The sequence below is a fragment of the Xyrauchen texanus genome, chromosome 43 (genome assembly GCF_025860055.1).
Source record: "Xyrauchen texanus isolate HMW12.3.18 chromosome 43, RBS_HiC_50CHRs, whole genome shotgun sequence".
In the NCBI taxonomy this organism is placed as follows: Eukaryota; Metazoa; Chordata; class Actinopteri; order Cypriniformes; family Catostomidae; genus Xyrauchen; species Xyrauchen texanus.
Window position 1 is genome coordinate 29,965,034 of NC_068318.1, and position 20,950 is coordinate 29,985,983.

The 20,950-nt window shown below is 36.5% G+C and overlaps 1 protein-coding gene across 3 annotated transcripts in view; it reads left to right on the plus strand.

The window, feature by feature from the left end:
- LOC127635439 (cAMP-specific 3',5'-cyclic phosphodiesterase 4D-like) overlaps positions 1–20,950 on the plus strand; it is a 146,487-nt gene that overhangs the window by 16,679 nt on the left and 108,858 nt on the right. The gene's annotated exons all lie outside the window — the stretch shown is intronic.

Sequence of the window (20,950 nt, forward strand, 5' to 3'; positions counted from 1 at the left end):
CGTGGATGTGGATGTGGATGTGAGTGTATGTCTGTCTATGTGTGGCCCTGCGATGGATTGGCGACCTGTCCAGGGTGTCCCCCGCCTTTCGCCCAATGTTAGCTGGGATAGGCTCCAGCCCCCCGCGACCCTGTAGACAGGATAAGCGGTTGACGATGGATGGATGGATGGATGGATGGATGGATGGAATTCCTAGGAGTGTGAATGTGTGTTTGTGTAAAGAGACAAGTGATGTGTACTCAAGGAAATTCTGTTGGGTTTACAAGTCGGGCGTGACAGACACACACATAAATGCAAGCATGCGCACACACACACATACTCATACCAGCACAACAGCTGTTACAGATGGATTTCCACCTTTCAGGAACGTAATTCACTGGAGTATTCCAGTCTCACTGGTGCCAATATGCTCATGAATTACAATAGCAAAAGATCTGTTGTGTAGATTCTACCAAGGTCCATAAACAGACGGTACCAGAGTATTTTTTTATGTTTTTAACTTAAGAATTTATTTTACCGCACTAACACAGATATCCATAATTTAAGATGTAAAAGTCTAAAGTATGTATATTTTGGAATGCAATTTACTGTAGTAGTTTACTTAAAGAAAAAGATAACGGATAACACTTTACAAAAAGTTGTATTCATTAACATTAGCTAACTACATTAGAAAGTAACATGAACTAACATTGAATAATACTTATTAATCTTAGCTAAAGTTAGTTTGACTAATTAATACATTTTCAAAATTAAAAGTTATATGTTTACATTAATAATAATATATATATTTTAACATTGATTAAATGCTATAAAATATTAATCATTGTAGTACATTATACCTAATGGATTCACCAATGTTAACAAATAGAACCTTATTGTTCTGTAAGAGTATAAATAGTAAAAAATATTTTTTCCCATGATGTCAAGCAAAGAGGTACTGAGTTTGAAGGTAGGCCTTAAAATACTTCCACAGGTACACAATTCAATACACCTCCTGTTAGAAGCTAATCGTCTAAAGGCTTGACATCATTTTCTGGAATCTTTCAAGCTGTTTAAAGGCACAGTGAATTTAGTGTATGTAAACTTCTGACCCACTGGAATTGTAATATAGACATTTAAAAGTGAAACAATCTGTCTGTAAACAATTGTTGGAAAAATGACTTGTGCCATTCACAAAGTAGATGTCCTAAATGATTGCAAAAACTATATTTAGCTAATATAACATCTGTGGAGTTTTAATGACTTCAGCCTAAGTGTATGTAAACTTCCGACTTCAACTGTTTGTGTGTGTGTATATATATATATATATATATATATATATATATATATATATATATATATATATATATATATACACAAACATATACAGTATTTAAGAAATATAAATATGTAACATAAAATGTGGATGAGTTGTGGCATGCAGCACTTTGTTATGTTAGTGTTTTATTCTTAGACTAACAAGCTCATTACACTGAAATCAGTTGTTGAGTTGGAAGCATTATATGTAGTGAACTGTGTGTGGAGTTGATTAATTTACTGTTAAGAATATTATCTGCACTTATGACGTGAAATGGGTTAGGAAATATAACCGCAGTCCAGACTATTGACGTCAGCGAACTGTGAGTCTGCTGTGCAACTCCAGGTCTCATGTCATCTCTTAGGGAAGCTGCCACACTCTTGATTCCTGAGCTGCGAGACAACAAAGCGGCTTGTTTTGACATGTCTTTTTTTTTTTTTTTAAACGTGGTGTATTTTGCCAGTTGAGCATATTTAATATTCAAAGATTAGTCCCTTTCCTTTGCCTGGGTGAAGTCGAGAACGATTCATATCTTGTGGAATGCTCTCAATGAGCCAAATGAACCAAGCATGAACCATAAACTTCACTCAGGTTACCAATCAAAGAAACAGACTTTAATTTTTAATTCAAGTTTTATTATTTAAACAACGATTCTGAGATTTATGAGTTTTCGAATGATTCTTGAAAAGCTCTGAAAAACCACTGCCAGGAGACCACCATGGACGTTCTAATTAGATTCTGATCCAAACGTTCACAGGTCGCTCTCACAAAGATGCATGAGATGACCTTCCATAATATAATATGAATTGCAAATAGCACTTACGTAAGAAATGGTAAGTGAGAAGAGGCTTCTCATATCATGCATTATTTTGGGGGGAATTATGCAACACCATACACCTAGTTTCACTTGGAAAAGTTCAAACGCCTCTTTGCAATAAAATTTGGGATTTTTAAAAAGCATAAACTCTCTCCAATGAATGCATTTGATTTGGGAAAGCTATAAAATAAATCTATAGGACTTCAATAGGCTCTATAGGAAGAGTGTCTGATGCAAAAGCTGCACTGGTGGGGGTTACTGGGGGTCAATTTAGTGGAGATGGGCACCATTCATCCCAAAATAAAATGTCTTTTTACAGCATTACCTGCTATACATTATTTAAGTGAGGCATCTATAGTGCTTTCCCTAAGATTTACTTCTTTTTTGTACCAAAGATATGTGTCATTAATATACTTCCATATGCTTGAGTATGAACATTTGAGTAAGTGTATATTAGTTCAGGCTACTAAAAGCATATCAAGTGTGTAAACATTTCAGCTGTGCACGTGTAACGGGAAAACTAATTTAGTAAACTAAATTACCTGTAAAAAAAAAAAATCCTGTTTAATTTACAGTAAAATACAATTGACAGTATCACTAACTATACATATAACACCCTCAGGTTACATAAATGACATAAATAATGCAGTAAACATTAATAAACAACACGAAATGTAACATTATACACCCCAATTTACAATATATATAAGAAAAAAAACATAAGGTTAAAAACATAATGTGAGTCATGAAGGGACTTCTGGGAACGGCCAAATAATTTCACCATAATTGTAACAGTAGTTTACTGTAAAATGAAATGCATTTTCTGGTTAAATAAAATATATTTCCCTTTCTGTCACTCACTCAACGTTGTGTTGATGAGTTGACACTAGGGGTCACCCTTGGGGGCCCAGACATCTCTGATCTTTGAGGAAAGTTCAATGAGAATTGGCGTGTGGGATTTGCATGCCACTCCCCCAGACATACGGGTATAAAAGGAGTGCCGTTGCAAACACACACTCAGATTTTCTTCTTCGGAGCCGAGCGGACGTATTCACAGAGCTGAATTCCTCCTGCTGTTCCATTCATCTCTCTCTCTGAAAGGCTGTTGGATCTACAGCGCGTTACAGCGGTTCTCCCCCTCACACACAATGGTTGTGCTGAGAAAACACCCCTGGGCCCTTCGACAGCTGAGTAGATCTTCTTTTATATATATATATATATATATACACACGCACCGCAATCTCGTCACGCAGGCTTGTTGCCATCTGTTCAGCCCCTGGCCAGACCTATCATCCCTACTGGCAGGAGTTCCCCTAGGCCATGTCTCCAGGCACGTTGTGGTTACGACAGATGCCTCCCAGTGTGGTTAGGGTGCTGTGTGCAATGGGCACGCAGTCGCTAGCCCTTGGACTGGCCCGCGATTACGTTGGCACATCAACTGCCTCGAGTTGTCGGTGGTACTACTTTCCCCGAGGAGGCTATTGCTGTTGATCTGGGGCAAGCAAGTGTTGGTCCGGATGGACAGCACTCGTTGAATGTCACAACTCGCCGGTCATCTCCTCCTCTGGAGTCAGCTGAAGCTCAAGTCGCTGCGAGCCACTCACATCCCGGGCCACCTCAACAGCACAGCGGATGCGATGTCGTGGCAGGTCATGCTCATAGGAGAGTGGAGACTACACCCTCAGGCGGTCCAGCTGATTTGGAGTCGATTCGGCCAATCACAGGAAGTCCTGTTAACTTCCCCAGAATCCCACTGTCCGCTCTGTTACTCTCTGGCCGAGACTCCCCTGGTGCCTAGTGCACAGCTGGCCCCTGGGGCTACGCAAGAGTGTGTTTTCCCCCAGTGAGCCTACTTGCACAGAAGTTGTGCAATGTCAGAGAGGACAAGGGGCAGATCCTTCTAGTGGCCCCTCGGGTCTTTGGCTCGGCTCCTCAGTGCAAAACCTGAGTGTGTGTTTGCAACTGCACTCCTTTTATACCCATATGTCCGGTGGAGTGCCTTCCACTCCCACACAGCAATACTCATTGGCCTTGGAGATGTTTGGGCTCCCAAGCGTGACCCATAGTGTCAACTCATCGACACAACATCTCGTTCCAGTTTTTCACTATACATGCTAATTAAATATGCATAGTACAACTAGCCTATTAACAGATTTTTTATTTTATTTCTTTTTATTAACATTTTATTTGACAGTGTTCAGTTGAAAATAAAATAAGAAAATTTAATTTAATATCACAAATTTCATAATAAAAGCAGAAATAGATAGAGGAGAGTGATATTTATGTTTTTTCCCTTTTAAGTCACTCTGTCTCATTATTGTCATTGCATTGATACAGTATTCTGCTGTGTTTGCTTTACTGTATGATAGTATTTGCACAAATCCGGATTATTAACACTCTTTTCCCTTTCTCTTTTTTCTTTTAGGTAAGTAACACTGCCGTCTGCTGTGGTGCTGGTAATGTAGAATATTCCCAGTGACTCATGGGATCTGTTTCAGAACAGCACTAATGAGCCTGTTGTAGACCAGAAACAGCTGAGCTCACAGAACAGTGAGTTCAGGCTGATTGATTCTGTATAGCAGTGGCTTGGATTCGCTGCACTCCTTATGAATGAAAGGAACATTTCGTCAACTCTCAGACAGGGTTATGTCTTTTAATTTTTATATATATATATATATATATATATATATATATATATATATATATATATATATATATATAAAAGAAGAAGAGTTAATCATTGATAAGACGATACAAAAAGCGGCTTTAGAATACAATGCATTGTTTACTACCATATTATTGATCATATGTCAATCATTGGCATACAGTTCACAGCAATCCATTTCACAAGTGAATTTGTCAATCAGTTCGAGATTTATTATGAGGGCTTGTTTAAGGACCCGTCAATGTACAATTGTGTCAGAAATGCTTGTGTAGCATCTTGAGATCCCTTCGTTCGAATTTGCACTCCATCAAATGTTTTGAACACAAGAATGTCTGCGTTGTGCTGCTACTGGATGGTTATTTTCTTCACTGTATAAATTGTGCATTGCCACACATCTGAAATTTCAATTACTGCCCTCTGGAGTAAACAGGTGCTACTACAAGCTTGCATTTCTCATATTCATTGAAATGGGTTTCATTTTGGTTTTATTTAGTTTCAGCATTAGTTTTAGCTTTCCCTTGTATCCTTGCACAAATAGTTCCAGCAACTAATTGAGTTCAGTTTTCATTTGTATATTTCATTGAAAAATATAAAAAAAATAAAACAAAATGAAAAATTGGCCATTAGTAATTTGTGCATTATTAAATGATGCTCTTTTTATTCATTTTATTTCAGCCTTTATTTTACTAAATAATAATACATTGTTTTAAAATGTAATCTCTATGTTTTTAATGAACTTTAAATTTAATCAGTTGTTTCATACAGTATTTAATTATAGTGGCCCAAAAAAGTTAAGGGGTATTTTTGGACCGTAAATAGTTGTTGGTAATTAGTTGGGATTGTGGTTGTATTTACAGTGCTATTTTTTAAGTCACTATCGTGTAGATTAACCAAAGTAAACCTTGTTCTAAAGTATTTTACTGACCATGTGTTCAGTTTAAAATACTTGTATCTATTAGTATCTGAAAGAAGGTAATTTGAGACAATCAAATATTTCAGCTCTGTAGGTCCATACAATGCAAGTGAATGAGTGCCAACATTGTGAAACTCCAAAATCCACATAGAGGCAGCACAAAAGTAATCCAGTAATCCTCTGAAGTATTATTATGTTGCCCTTTGTTTTGTGATCAGCAGTAGAATGAAAGTTATACACATCAGTGATGGCATGATGGCGAGTAAATGATAAGAGCATTTTCATTTTTGGGTGAACTATCACTTTAACCTAAAAATATCAAAAACCATCTGTAGCCTCATTTGCACATCTTGGTAAAATTGTTAGATCTGGTTGGGATAAGACACATTACATAACATAATTGAGCTATTGTTGCTAAAAAATAACAAGCAGTTTCCATTCAAATGTAGGAAAAAAAAAAGTGCCTTACAATGTTTTCAGTGCAGTACAAATGTTTAAACTTTTGCGAATGTACATTTTTGTTTAAATAATAAAAAATAAATAAAAATAATAATAATAATTTCACACGTAAATTTTTTTTCAAAATGTGATATTGTTATTGCTACTAATGAAAGCTTTTTTTTAAGCATACAGTTATACCATCTTCTTACACTGTATCTGCAATTAGTTGTAATTCTCTCATAACGACACACACTCATGCACATGCACACACACACTGCTCCATAACCTGTGCACAATCTCTGCTGGAATAAATACTGAAAGGTAAAAAACTGCAGATTAAGATTTCATTAGTTCATCTCCCAGATCAATGCTACACAAACAGAAAAAAATACCACAGTAACCTAAAGGTTACTGGTAAAATGAGACATGTATTGGAAATTTTCAACCGCTCAGCATAAGCTCAAGTACATGGGAAATATATCATTGATTTTTAACATGAGGCCTGAGGCTAACCTTTCAGAATGTGAGAAATAGACCATAGTTAGAATATATGCCATGTTTAATTTGACTAGAAACTAGAAAAACAGCTGTGTGGGATAAAAATACAGTAAATTCAATATTGTCATACTTTCTTAATATTTTAATTTCATAACCCATACTTTATGGAATTTCTGATCCATTGAAAATTTGTGGAAAGACTTTTTTTTAATGTTTTGTCAGCTGAAGGATCGACAGCCAGGTACAAATCAGTATGACAAACTGTACTTCCGTTCCTCACAGCCTCATTTTTGTTTGCATCAAAGTAAATAGAAACAGTATTGTAAAGGAAACATTAATTTCCAGTATGTTATTTCATAGTTCATGTAATGTTTAAGACAGACCAAACATTGTGAATTAATATCTCCAAAAAAATGGAAAGTGAGTATATATATATATATACATACAGGGGTTTTCCTGGCTCAAAATGAGGCGGAGGTGGTACCATACTGATCATAAAAGTGATGTTAAAATAACGTAAACATTGGCTTTGCTCCTAATGACCTGGCAACTGAATACTTCTGTTCATTTTTTCAGCTGGTTTTTAATTTTAAGTCTTAGTCCTGTGTCCTAATTTCCTTTTTAGTTTTTATCATATTTAGTCAACCATATCCTATTTTTTTTTTGTCAAGTTTTAGTTGACAAAGTCTGGGCATTTTAATGTAGTTTTAGTCAATGAAAACTGTTGACATTTTAGTCACTGAACACTGTAAACACATTTTTAGCCATAAGAGTATTATTGATAAGCATTTGTCAATCTAGTCTATCCAAAACCTATATATATATATATAAACTATTGGTCACAAGGGCCGTCATGAAAGCACATTCGTCTGCTGTTAAGTTACGGAAACATTTCTTCATTGTTCATCCCTGAGCATCCTTAAATTGTTTCACTGTTAAATGTGTGAACTGTTAAAAGTGTAACTGGAGACAGAACAGGAAATGAACATCTGGTTTTATTTAATCTTTGCACTACAAAGGCCTTTTTGTGTAAGGTCCATGCATTAGAAGTCAGAAGGCACTTAAGTTAATTTATGATTTGCTGTCTCTCTGAACCAAAGAAATAACAGCAAACTATCTGTAGCCTACATATTGAATTGCATAGCACCATATTTTTTCCCATTGCTTCATATTGCATTGAATCGCATGGTGTTGAATCGAAATCGGATCGCACTGCATCATAATAGGGGTGAATCGTATCGTATCGCATCAGTAGCTGCTTCATATGTATCTTTAATGTATCGCATCATTGGCTATGCGTCGAGATGCGTATCGCATCGGCCTCAGTTACGGAGATGCACATCCCTAATATATATATATATATATATATATTTGTAACCAACCCAGTGCTTCAGTATTTGGGGACAACCATTGGTTTCTGTATGCAGCCTTCAACGTTTACTGTGTTTTCAGGTCTATAAAGGCTTTTAAACGTGTGTTTTGAAATGGCACTTGAATTATATTGGCTAAAGACAACAAAATGCATCAGGTTTGCTCATATAAATGGGAGAGAGGCTGTTATTTCAAAGGAATTCATTATATGCACTATTTTGAGTTTCATTAGTAGTCTGTTAATGTAACGAAATGAGAATGAGTGATTTTGTGAAACAGTGGCCTGATTTAACAGAATCGGTTTATAATGAAGGTATCCATCCAATGAACTCCTCTTGAATCACTCAACACTCCTTTATATATATTTAGCTTTATAGTTTCTCTCTTTTTTTTGTCAAACCAGCTCCTGGGACTTTTTTGGAAATTGGTCTCATCGTCACTTGATTTTCCTGTTTTTATGGATTTATGTGTGTGGGAAAGAGACATTATGAACAAAATGGCTGAAACTCGTACGCAGGCTGTGTTTTCCCATGGAACTGACCAAACCACAGCAAAAATGTTGTAGCCCCACCCGCGTACAAGTGGTGAAGATGTTCATAAATAAACACAAGTGGGATACCCACGAAAAGGATTGCTTTTTCTCGAGTTGAACATCTTACACTTCACAGAACCACTTTGTCTAGAGCTAGTCCTTGTATTTTTCTTACATCACATCAACCCATTTTGATTTATTAGCTTAGCCTACATATCCATCTATCACTCTATAGATGTGTGTTGTGTTTTATGCAAGTCATTTGCAGTTTAAGGTGATCTCTCTTTAAAGGAAGGCAGTCCAGAGCAACACAGATAGTTCTCTGAAGTAAAGTGCACTGTGGGCTGTAAACGAGCAGGTGGAGGTTGCATTTTATGTGCTGTAGGTAATGCTGTGAGGGTCCAAAGGGACAGTGCTTGGATCAGTATTGAATGATTCATGATGACAAAGTGCTACTCTTTTCTGATGCTGGAGGTGGTGATGTGAAGCTCTGCAGGACCATGTCAAGCTTCTAGGGTTTTCCAGTTCACCTGACTTTATGGCCCTTTAATGGCAGTGCATTGCAGATTGCGGGCCAGTGCAGAATTCTGCATGTCGCTTGAGTCTCAATGTACACTCATTGCACATGTAATGCCTCATTAAAATCACCCATGCAATGTGCCTTTGCATGTTGTAGGCCTACATCTGTGAAGACACTCTCAGCAGAGCTCACATGACATCTCAAACCAGCATTATAGATTATTTTCTTAAAGGTTTTTAGATTGTATGGGGACACGTGAAGGACATTTTCCTTATGCTGTACGTACTTATACAGTGTCTCTATATATTAAGATGGGACAGGAAAAAGTATTTTAACATAGACAAAATTACAACCATTAGCTTTAATAAAACTTTGAACCATCTCCTTGCAAGTGTTCATATCTTGATTTCTGGCTGTTCACTTGTGTTGGAGTCTTGTATAATCTCCACTTGAGCTGGTTGCAGTATTTTTTCCATGGAGTTGCACAGATGTTAGCCTGTAGGTCATATTATAAATGGTGAGTCAGAGATTAGAGTTTTCTTTTCCTTTCCTACTCTTCCACACTGTTAAACCAGATGTGTTATTAAACAGCCTTTAGAGCATTTCGGCCTTTTTATACTTAAGATAAGAGACTCAAGACTCTTGAAATGTGTCACCAAAGACAAATTAGACATCTGCCATTAAATGGCGCTTGTTTGTCCTTTTGCAGTAATTTGCGAGAGGGAAAGGATGTGATTTTGTCATTCTCTCAGAGTCTGAACTGCAACATGTGCGTTCTTGTATGGAAACTTTATTATATGGCTTTAGGCTGTTTTCCCATGCCTGTTTCATCATGTGTTTGGTTTGCCCATGGCTGTTTTTGGTTTGCCAAAGAGAGCTCCAATCATGTTTAGACACACAAAATATGCACACCTTTTTGTTCCACATTGTGGAAATCTGTTGAATGATTAAAAAATGGTAAAAATGCTGGGCACAATTCTTTCTTTTCAGTTGGCTAATTCAGGTACCTCTATTTGTAGTAATATTATAATTTTCAAGGATCTGAGGACAGATGATTTTTTTCTTTTCCGTTCTGTTCACATCAAATTCTTCCTTGCATGAAAAAAAAGACTAGACACAGAACTATGAATAAAACAGAATGAAGGTGTCCTGAGACATTTTTAGATTTTTAACAGTTGATATCAGGGCTGGCTATAGATACAGTGTTCTGATTCGATTTGATTCCAATTCACAAGCTCTCGATTTGATTCCGATTTCAATTATATTCCGATTCATATGGGTGTATTTCAGTTCAAATGTCCAGTATTTCCAGTTTCAAATGTGTAAAATTTACATTTGACACATTTCATTTTTTGGTGTCTGGGCGGGGTCAAGTCGTGATCCTTGACTCGAGAGTATGAGAATAACATGAGCTTAGTGAAAACATTGTTCCCTATGGCGCAATCACCATCCTACAGATAATTATAAGGATTCTTGCTCAAACCATAAGATCCTACCTGAATGCAGGGAAGAGGAGCTTACCCCCACGACAGGACAACCAAAACTGGTGGTGATGGTGTGGCGTTGGATGAAAACAATGACGGCACAACGAAGTGATGGACAGCTGTGCTGAGCATATAAGGCAGAGGCATGATCATGAAAAAGGTTGATGTAATGCTTAGTAAAAGCCCTCTGCTCAGAACTATTGCATAGGCTTTCATTTCCATTTAATTTTTTCCTTTTCAAGTCAAGTCAAGTGGTTTTTATTGTCGTTTCAACCATATACAGTTAGTACAGTACACAGCAAAACGAGACAACGTTCCTCCAGGACCATGGTGCTACATAAAAACAACAAAGGACCAACACAGGACCACATGAGACAACACAACGAAATAAAATACCTATATATATATACCTATATAAAGTGCACGTGCAAACATGTGCAAAAAGTACGGGACAGTACGACAAATTTCTGACAATGAACAGGACAATAGACACAGTGCAGCGCCGACCAGTACTCAGTAGTGCAAAAAGATGACAGTTTCTAAAAATGTAAACATAACATACTATGAGATAATGTTCTATGCACATAGCCGTTATTGAGGTAGCAGACAGTTATAAAGTGACAGTAATTAAAGTGCAACTCAGGACACGTGTGTGTGTGTCAAACCAGTCTCTGATTATTGAGGAGTCTGATGGCTTGGGGGAAGAAGCTGTTACACAGTCTGGCCGTGAGGGCCCGAATGCTTCGGTACCTCTTGCCAGACGGCAGGAGGGTAAAGAGTTTGTGTGAGGGGTGTGTGGGGTCATCCACAATGCTGGTTGCTTTGCGGATACAGTGTTTTTTGTAAATGTCTTTGATGGAGGGAAGAGAGACCCCAATGATCTTCTCAGCTGTCCTCACTATCCTCTGCAGGGCTTTGCGGTCCGAAACGGTGCAAGTCCCAAACCAGGCAGTGATGCAGCTGCTCAGGATGCTCTCAATAGTCCCTGTATAGAATGTAGTGAGGATGGGGGTTGGGAGATGTGCTTTCCTCAGCCTTCAAAGAAAGTAGAGACGCTGCTGGGCTTTCTTGGTGATAGAGCTGGTGTTGAGGGACCAGGTGAGGTTCTCTGCCAGGTGAACACCAAGGAATTTGGTGCTCTTGACGATCTCCACAGAGGAGCCGTCGATGTTCAGCGGAGTGTGTTCACCTTGTGCTCTCCTAAAGTCAACAACCATCTCTTTTGTTTTGTTGACATTCAGGGACAGGTTGTTGGCTCTACACCAGTTCGTCAGCCGCTGCACCTCCTCTCTGTATGCTGACTCGTCGTTCTTGCTGATGAGACCCACCACCATGAACACCATGAACACCATGCAAGGTTTTAATGTAGCAAAGTGCTGCATGTTCTAATTATTTATGATTTTAGGGCTAATAAAACTTGGGACCATCTTGACATATATATATTCTGTATCGTATGATCTCGGATGAACAATTGACATAGCCTGGTATTGTAAAACTGAGATACGAAACTATACAGGCATACTTTAAGCTATCCTCCTATCGACCCACATTTGTAGGAAAGAAAATGTCACTGAACAAATTTGGTTATGCATACACATGACTGATTTATGTTAATTACCTGTAATACAATTCCCTCATCTCGTAGAAATCCCTAATGTTTTCTTTCTTTTGTGGTATACTACAGTAATCATCCTATTAAATCCTGGTTAGTTTTAGGTTTGGGTTAATAGTTGAACTTAGTGAACTTGTAAAAGTCATGTTCTTGTATGAGCCAACTTGCACAACAACAGCACTCTTGTTTATGTGATATGCATTATCATCTGTGTAGAGAAAATTCCACAGACACAAATTCCATACTGGCCCAATCATTAGTCACTATTGTTTCATTGTAATCCTCAAATCCAGTGTGTTTGCGTCACATTACTTCAGAGAAATGCATTGTTTTTTGACAGATGGCATTGGACTTTGCCTGCAGTTGTTCACCTTGTATCAGTAATTGCTACATCTGTAGTTGAAATGTCCATGCTCTTCTTAACCCATTCTGTCACACGGGGTCTCGTATTGTGTTTGTGAAGGTTTTGTGTATCATCTTGTATTACATCTTAAAGGTGTTTTGCATGGTAATCACGAGTTCACAGTTTTTTCAAATACATGTCAAGTACATGAAGCAGTTGCATGCATTAGGACGCTTGTGCTGGAGCATTTTACACACATCTTGTGTGTTTTGAAAACACCTGTTAGCGAGAGAGGCGGCAAGATCACAAACAAAGCTTGCCACCTATTGCATACTGTGTTAAACCACACGTACAGAACATAAAACTGTGTGAGAGGTGTAAGCAAGAAGAAAATGAAACTGACTTCAACCGAGTGCCGTGAAAAGCACACCAGCAGGGAGTTGTTGATGGCAGACATATAGCTTTCCTACTGTTTTTCTAAGAGAACCTTCCCACTCTTGCACCGTCCGTGCAAAACATTGAATAATCAGCTACGTCTACAGAGATGCTGTGAAGTTTGAAGTAATCCAAGACTGTACCTGCTGGGTAAATTTCAGAGGCATGTAAAAACCAGCAGTTTATTGGTCATGCATTTTAAAAGCTGGCAGGTTCCCTCAGCTGGGGTCGGGATGTGACCTTGCACACCGCTTGTGTATACCTGCTCTGGCTGTGTTTGACATTTCCTGTTTTAGCCAGCCAAGCAGCCCGGAAAAGCCAGTGACATGTCCTCACTTCACTTCACTTCACACACACACACACACACACACACACACACACACACACACACACACACACACACACACACACACACACACACACACACATGTTGTGTTTCCATGTTTTATGGGGACTTTCCATAGACATAATGGTTTTTATACTGTACAAACTTTATATTCTATCCCCTAAACCCAACCCTACCCCTAAACCTAAACCTCACAGAAAACGTTCTGCATTTTTACATTTTCAAAAAACATAATTTAGTATGATTTATAAGCTGTTTTCCTCATGGGGACCGACAAAATGTCCCCACAAGGTCAAACATTTCGGTTTTACTATCCTTATGGGGACATTTGGTCCCCACAAAGTGATAAATACACGCACACACACACACACACACATACACACACACACACACACACACACACACACACACACACACACACACACACACACTGTCTGACTTGCATAACTCATGCCCACTGCTATTTTAAAAAAAAATTACAAGATTTAGGCATCTGATATTTTGGCAACAGGGAGATAAAAGCTAAATATACATATGCAAAGAACAGTGTTTCCTAGAATTTACAGAGTTCTGGTTTTGCAGCAGGGGACAATTAACCAAACAATACATACAAATATTTACATAACCCTTTTTATTTCCAAGGTGATAATTTGATGCCACTCCAATTAAACATGTAAAACAGTGAGGTCATGTGACAACATTTTAGCATACTACTATTTGGAAAGTTTATCATTTCGTACAGATACTGTTTCAAATGTTATTTTTAAACATACATTAAGCAGTATTTTTTTTTGTTGACCCCCCAATAATTGGTCCTACAATTATATGCTAAACAAAACAATATTTTCAGTGACATAGATGAATACTTTTATTATAATTATTTTTTTTTTGCTTAAATACCATTTATTACAAGAAAACACTTGTGTGAAAGTGTATCTTTAATGACTAGGACTTCAAATTTATACAGTTTTTCCATTTTGATTGCGATTCACAAGCTTTCATTTATTATTTTGATTAGATTCTAATTAATTCAAGTATATTTCAGTCTTTTTAGCAAGTCTGTTCATTTGGCGGCCATCTTTGTAATGCTCCCGGGGACCTATTTTTCTATGTAAACAAGCAGTATGCCAGTGCAGCTCCTATAAACTTAAATGGATAAAGTCAGAAATCTACAAAACGGTTGGTCAAGATTATGATCAAAGATTTTATTTCAAATCATTAGTAAAATCTGACAATACTGGTATCATAAATTGTGCTTCTTTACCTCAGATTACGCTAAAAAACGAAATTGTCCCAGCTTGTATAGCTAATAAACATTCTTGAGTTTATTGACAGGCGATGTCTGTATCTAAAAGATGATTGGCTGTTTTACCTTTCTACATCCATTCACCATTGGGCGTTCCAATTTCTCCCATTCATTTTAATAGAAGTGACCCATCTCTGCTAAATAGTCTGTTTATAATGTCCATTTTGTTTACATTTGAAAGATGTTGTGGAGATATTTGCAGAATTGGACAAAAAGTGTATTGGATTAGAATTACTGAGTACACCTTTAAGTGGGTCAGATGTTAATTAAGTAATCACTGTGATTGATATAGTGGATATTTCAGTTATTCAAATCGATAACTCATGTGTCATTCGCTGTTATCTGCCCTGTGTTTTACCTCTGTCATCTTTTCCCCATGGACTACACTTCCCATAATCCCCTGCTCTGATCACTTCCAGCTGTTCCCTATTGTTCTGACCTGCGTTCCATTCCCTCATTAGTCAGTTTGTATTTAATGCCCTGTTGTTTGCTTAGTCCTTGTCAGTTGTTGTATGTGTTTTGACCTGTACGACCGGTCCCCTTCGTGAATGTTTCCTTTGTTTCTGTGTTTATTTTATTTATGCTTTATTTATACTTATACTCCTTGTAACATCATGAGTTTGTGAATCTTTTTTTCACTATTTCATTAGAAGAACTGACTTATAAGAGTGATTTGTTTATGAATCCGGTGTTTTTATTATGTGTTATTTATGTGTATTATTTCACAGTACTCCAGTATTTTTATCTCATAACATTTAATTCACATTCCAAACCCACAACTAGGTCAAATATAATTTATTTTGTCATGGTATTGTAGATTCAGTTGGGGTGTGGTGCAGGAAACATTGGCTCAAAATGGAGGTGGTTAAATGCTTGAAAAATTGATAAAGATAGTTAAAAAGTTTTAGATATTACACTTCAGAGTCTCCATTTAGAGACGCCACAATACATGCATGTAGAAACTAGTCAACAGTTGCTCAGTGGCAATTGTATGTAAATGAAAGTCCCTCCCTCAGAGAGTTTAAGAGGAAATAAGGAGTAGTGTAGCTCATGGGTGTGTGGGCTATTGTGTAGTTGTGTTATCAGTTAACGTTCCTGCAGACAGAAGACGGGTGATAGGCAGAGGCCCTACTGAGGGTTGTAGATTGTAGACTTTCTACAGCAGGAGGACCTTCAAGAGGAAATATCTCTTTATCTTGAGTCCTTCCACCCAGGGGGTATGCATCTCGTGGCCCTGAGGAAGGACAGAAGAGCTGGAGACTGTCTATTCTAGCTAGTGTTTTGACTGGGGGACTTACACAGTTCCCTGCACTGTGGTAATCCATCACATTGGAGCAATTCTTCAAGTATTTCCTGTGCACTGTTTCCTGTGCCAAATATGCAACAAAATTAGCTGTGCACAGAAATAGAACATTTGTCTTATGTCAAAATCAAACTGTTAGCTTAAAAAATAAAACAGTGTTTACATTGTAGCTCGAATGAAATGCATCAATAAAAAATAAAAAACAATTTTAACATTATAATATATAGTAGATGCAATAAACTAGTGCGCCATTAGATCAACAGTTGTTTTGAAAATATTGTAGATTTTCAAGTAACAAGTAACACCCCCAAAAAAAAGTGCATTATAGCATGACAAAACGCTACATCGCTATTGCTTATGTTGCTTTGTGCACTCAACCTACGGACTAAGACATTTATCACACTCTTAAGCATTCAGCATGGAGCACTCAGAAGTCTGATTCTTTCTAAGGAATCGTTTTATTATATACAAATTTAATTAAACTGGTTTAGATAAACCTGGTTCACTGATTAATTTGATTATATAATCTGATTTGCTGTAGAATCTGATAATGTAATCAATATTGGGTAAATTACTCATAAAAGTAATCCAGAACAAATACATTTTCTTCACAAAAAATTGCAATCAGATGAGTGATGTAATATTTAATGGTTTGAGTAATAAAATGTATAATTACATTACTTTTACAAATTTTTTAGTAGCTGAGAACTTTTTCTAAAGACACTTAAAAAAAAATTCCTCGCAGCGGATTAAATATTATGTCTATATTTTCTCCATGTTTCAGCTGTCACAGAAATGCAAACAGTACATATTAATATAATTCATGTTTTAAGTGTATTTTTACGTAATATTTTAGAAATATGTGAAACACAAGTAATGCATTTAAAAGTAATTCAACTGAAGGTCTTAAGTAACTTTAGGTCAGTAAATGTAATCTGATTATGAGAATGATTTAGTGTTACACTACTTTTTGACTAAAAGGAATTAGATTACAGTTACTAATTACTTTGTTACACCCAACACTGAATGTAGAATACCACTGAACATTGCTCCTTAGAATACCATTTATGTATCTACTCTTTGTTAGTTACTTGCGGTGTAACTTTTTTTTTTTCTAAAGGGTTTTTTCTAATGTGACTGTAGTGTAATTGCTTTTAAATTATGAGTACCTTGAAAAGCTACAGTTTTAAAAATCTCTTAACATTGTTTTCCAGAACAGAGAAACACACATATTAGCATTGAAGTTTACATGTTTGCTCATTGAAATCTAATATGAGTGTACATATAAGATCCACACACTGCAGCTTCACAAAATCTCTTCTTTGTGTGTTAGTAAGAATCTGGCTGGTTCCGTGCTGCGGAGCAGTTAGTGTCACTGCAGCTCTTCGAGCGATTCTGTGTGCTTCGTGTGTTCATGTTGATCTGAAGTGACTGTGTGCACCAGGCTCTCACATAGCTGCAGCAAAAACAAAGTGACATTTATGGCCAGCGCTGAACTACACAAGGGTTTTAATAAGTAAATAGTGGGCTTCTGCTGCATGTAATGTAAGGCCATTTAAAAAACCAAAAACAGAAGTGAATGGAGCTTATGCAACAAATCTCAGCTGAAGTCAGTGTCAGTAAAAAGAGCATGACTGGATTGGTGCAATTAATGAAGAATGCAATTTTTTGTACACAAAACCATTACTTGAATGCACCTGATCTCTACTATGATGAACATGTTCAAAACAATTTTGATATTTTTCTGTCAAAGTAAAAAAAGTGGCATGAAAATGTAAAATAGTAAAAAAAATAAAAATATATACTGTACATTTTATATAACATGAATGCTGCGTCACTGCGCGCATTAATAAAAAATGTTTGTGTGCGCTCTCGGTCACTTTAACCATGCACCCGCTGAGTCTCTATTTTACACTTGCTCGTCACTGCCACAGCGTGAGTCAACATGTGTCGGGTGACAAGCGAGCGCAACAGAGATATATGCTCGTCGCAAACATTTGGTTCTCCCAAATGCATAATTTTTGGTGATTTGTGTTACTTAGCCTACCTAAAAATAAATCTGTTAGAGGGTAATAGATAATGATAATGATTGCATATGTCTTGTTTTGAGGGTACTGTATCTTGTGTGTGTGTGTGTGTGTGTGTGTGTGTGAGCGTGTATTTATCACTTTGTGGGGACCAAATGTCCCCATAAGGATAGTATAACCCGAAATTTTTGACCTTGTGGGGACATTTTGTCGGTCCCCATGAGGAAAACAGCTTATAAATCATACTAAATTATGTTTTTTGAAAATGTAAAAATGCAGAAAGTTTTCTGTGAGGGTTAGGTTTAGGGGTAGGGTTAGGTTTAGGGGACAGAATATAAAGTTTGTACAGTATAAAAACCATTATGTCTATGGAAAGTCCCCATAAAACATGGAAACACAACATGTGTGTGTGTGTGTGTGTGTGTGTGTTTGACCTGTTTATGATCATTATAACATCACAGTTTTTATTTTTAAAAGAACCACTCATTTACAAGAATTTGGCTATCTATCTATACAGTATATTATGTTTTATTTTATTATTGTTAATTACATGTGTCCATGATGTATTATGTGCGGCCCTCGAGGCTAAACGGATCCTGCTTTCCAGCCCCCCGGCTTTCCAAAGTTGAGTACCCATGGCTTAAGCCATTCTATTCTCTTTTTGTATATTTCTGATATTAAAATATATATTTTTTAAAAGGCACGTTTTGTTCAGTTCAAATTAAGTAACCAAGATTTCTCAATAATCGTGATTCAAAAATGTATTGTATTTATTTCGGTTGTCAGAGTTCTGTTGGTGTTTACTTTGTGAAATTGACCGTCTGACTCAGTCTTCAGCCTATTACAAGACTGTTTTCCAACTAATTAAATAAATACACGTGTATGAAAACAACATGAACACAAACATTACATTTCTACTAAATTTTATCTCTAACAACCATATTTGTCAATGACCTATGTACAATAGGATAATGACCAGCATAGGTGTCATACTGAAGTCTTTATTTTTTATTCAGTGCATGTAACCGTCAAAGGGCCAATGTACTCAACCCGCACATAAATTAGCCAAATAAGACATTCAAAGCATGCTAGTCACACATGCTGTTGAAAGCATTCATTCAGTAATGTCTACGTCGCCAAATTTGTAATTCTTGACATCTACATCCTGTTATGTCAGAATTATATTTTTGATTAATGATCAGGCGTTACTCTATGTTTGGCCCTGCATAATACAACATCAGTCAGACTTAGAAGTGAAATTGAATTATGTCACATGGAACGATCTGTCAATGGGCTCTTTATTTCTGTCACTCAGAGGGGAAAATTAAATGAGAATCGAATGTACTTAGCTGGACAACATGGGTTATTCTTCAAGATAGACATTAGGAAGTTCGCAATTTTCTCTTTTTTCTACAATGGCATTACCAAAGCATGATAGGGCAACTGAAGGGTTATGTCCATGTGCTTATGCAAAAGACACAGTCATTGAGTTTGTGCTTAATGTACGTATTGTCCCACAGGACAATTTCATTGCTCAGAGGTTGCTCTTTATAGCTCAGGAGACCTGATAGAATTCTTATTTGTTTTTTAATGACTTTGTCTTTTCAACTTTGCTTCTCATAAAATTTAATTGGAAAAAATAAAAATACACATAAAAGAAACAAATTAGACAATTGTTGACATGCAAAAAGTGTATAGATGCACAGATAAAAAAAAATATATTATTTATCTACATTTATCTAACTGTCGACCGATGCAGATATTTTGGATCTTACTCACCTTTTAGCATTTTGCTTAGGAATTATGCTTAAAAATGTACATTGATGTACAAAAGCTATTTTTATTGGTAGAACAATACATATCCATTTAAAAAGAATTGGATCTGTTGAACGCATGACAGGCCAAATACTGTAGCGAGTCACGGTGAAATAAATACAAGATAAAAAGTAAAAAAAAAAAACTTTTGTGGAACTGATATTTCATATTATGATAGAACATTACAACATTATGCATATTCAACATGCTTTTTCAGATTTCTTTTGGTAGGTATTTTTTTACATTACACATATAATTTTTCTTTTCTTGTACTTTATATAATGCATTCATTTACACAATTAATTATAAATAAACCATCAGCATTTTCCTGTTTATGGCCGATATGCAGATTTATTGGTCAAATAATTGGCCCTGATAGGGCTGTACAATATGGAGGAAAAATGCTGTTGGATAATGCATTATGTGATAAGTCATTGATGACGACATTGGGGCGCACGGAACATGGGAACCCCCACTGCCCAAACATATTTATCCTAGAGATCACAAACATAGTTGTCTCAAAGTCTTTCTATCAAGTCAGTCCACTGTTGACCATCTTTGGAATTTCCAGTCATGACAATGCAGCTCCTATCTTCTTGAATGGAGAAAGATCAAAATCTCAAATAAGGTTGGTCAAGATTAAATATTCAATTGAATATTATCAAAGAAAATATTTCCAAATCAAAAATAAAATCAGACAATATTTGTATCATAAATTGTGATTCTTTACCTCATATTACACTAACAAGCTGAATTTTCCCAGCTTGTATAGTTAATGTGATGCGTGTTTTAGAGTTGATTGACAGGGGATGTCTGTATGTAAAAGTTGATTGACTCTTTACACTGTAAGGCTTCTCCAATTCATTTGAATAGAATGGCCCATCTCTGCTAAATAATCCAAATTGCAGATAGAATGAGTATAATATATTTGATCTTCTATCTACATAGCTACATTTCCACAAATTTAACATGCACACGCTCATTTGAGTTGAAAGTACCTGGACATTTTCAGATTTAACCAGAATTCTCCATTTGCTCTTTGATCTCATTGCTCTCTAGGAAAAACAGTTGAGATAATATGTAAATAGATCTCCTTGATGACACAAGGATGAATAAATGATTACAGAATTTAACATTTTGGTTGAACTATCCCTTTAAGTCTTTAATTTTTATATATTAAATATCATACTTGTCATTGCTCCTGACCTTTGGAATATTGTCATCA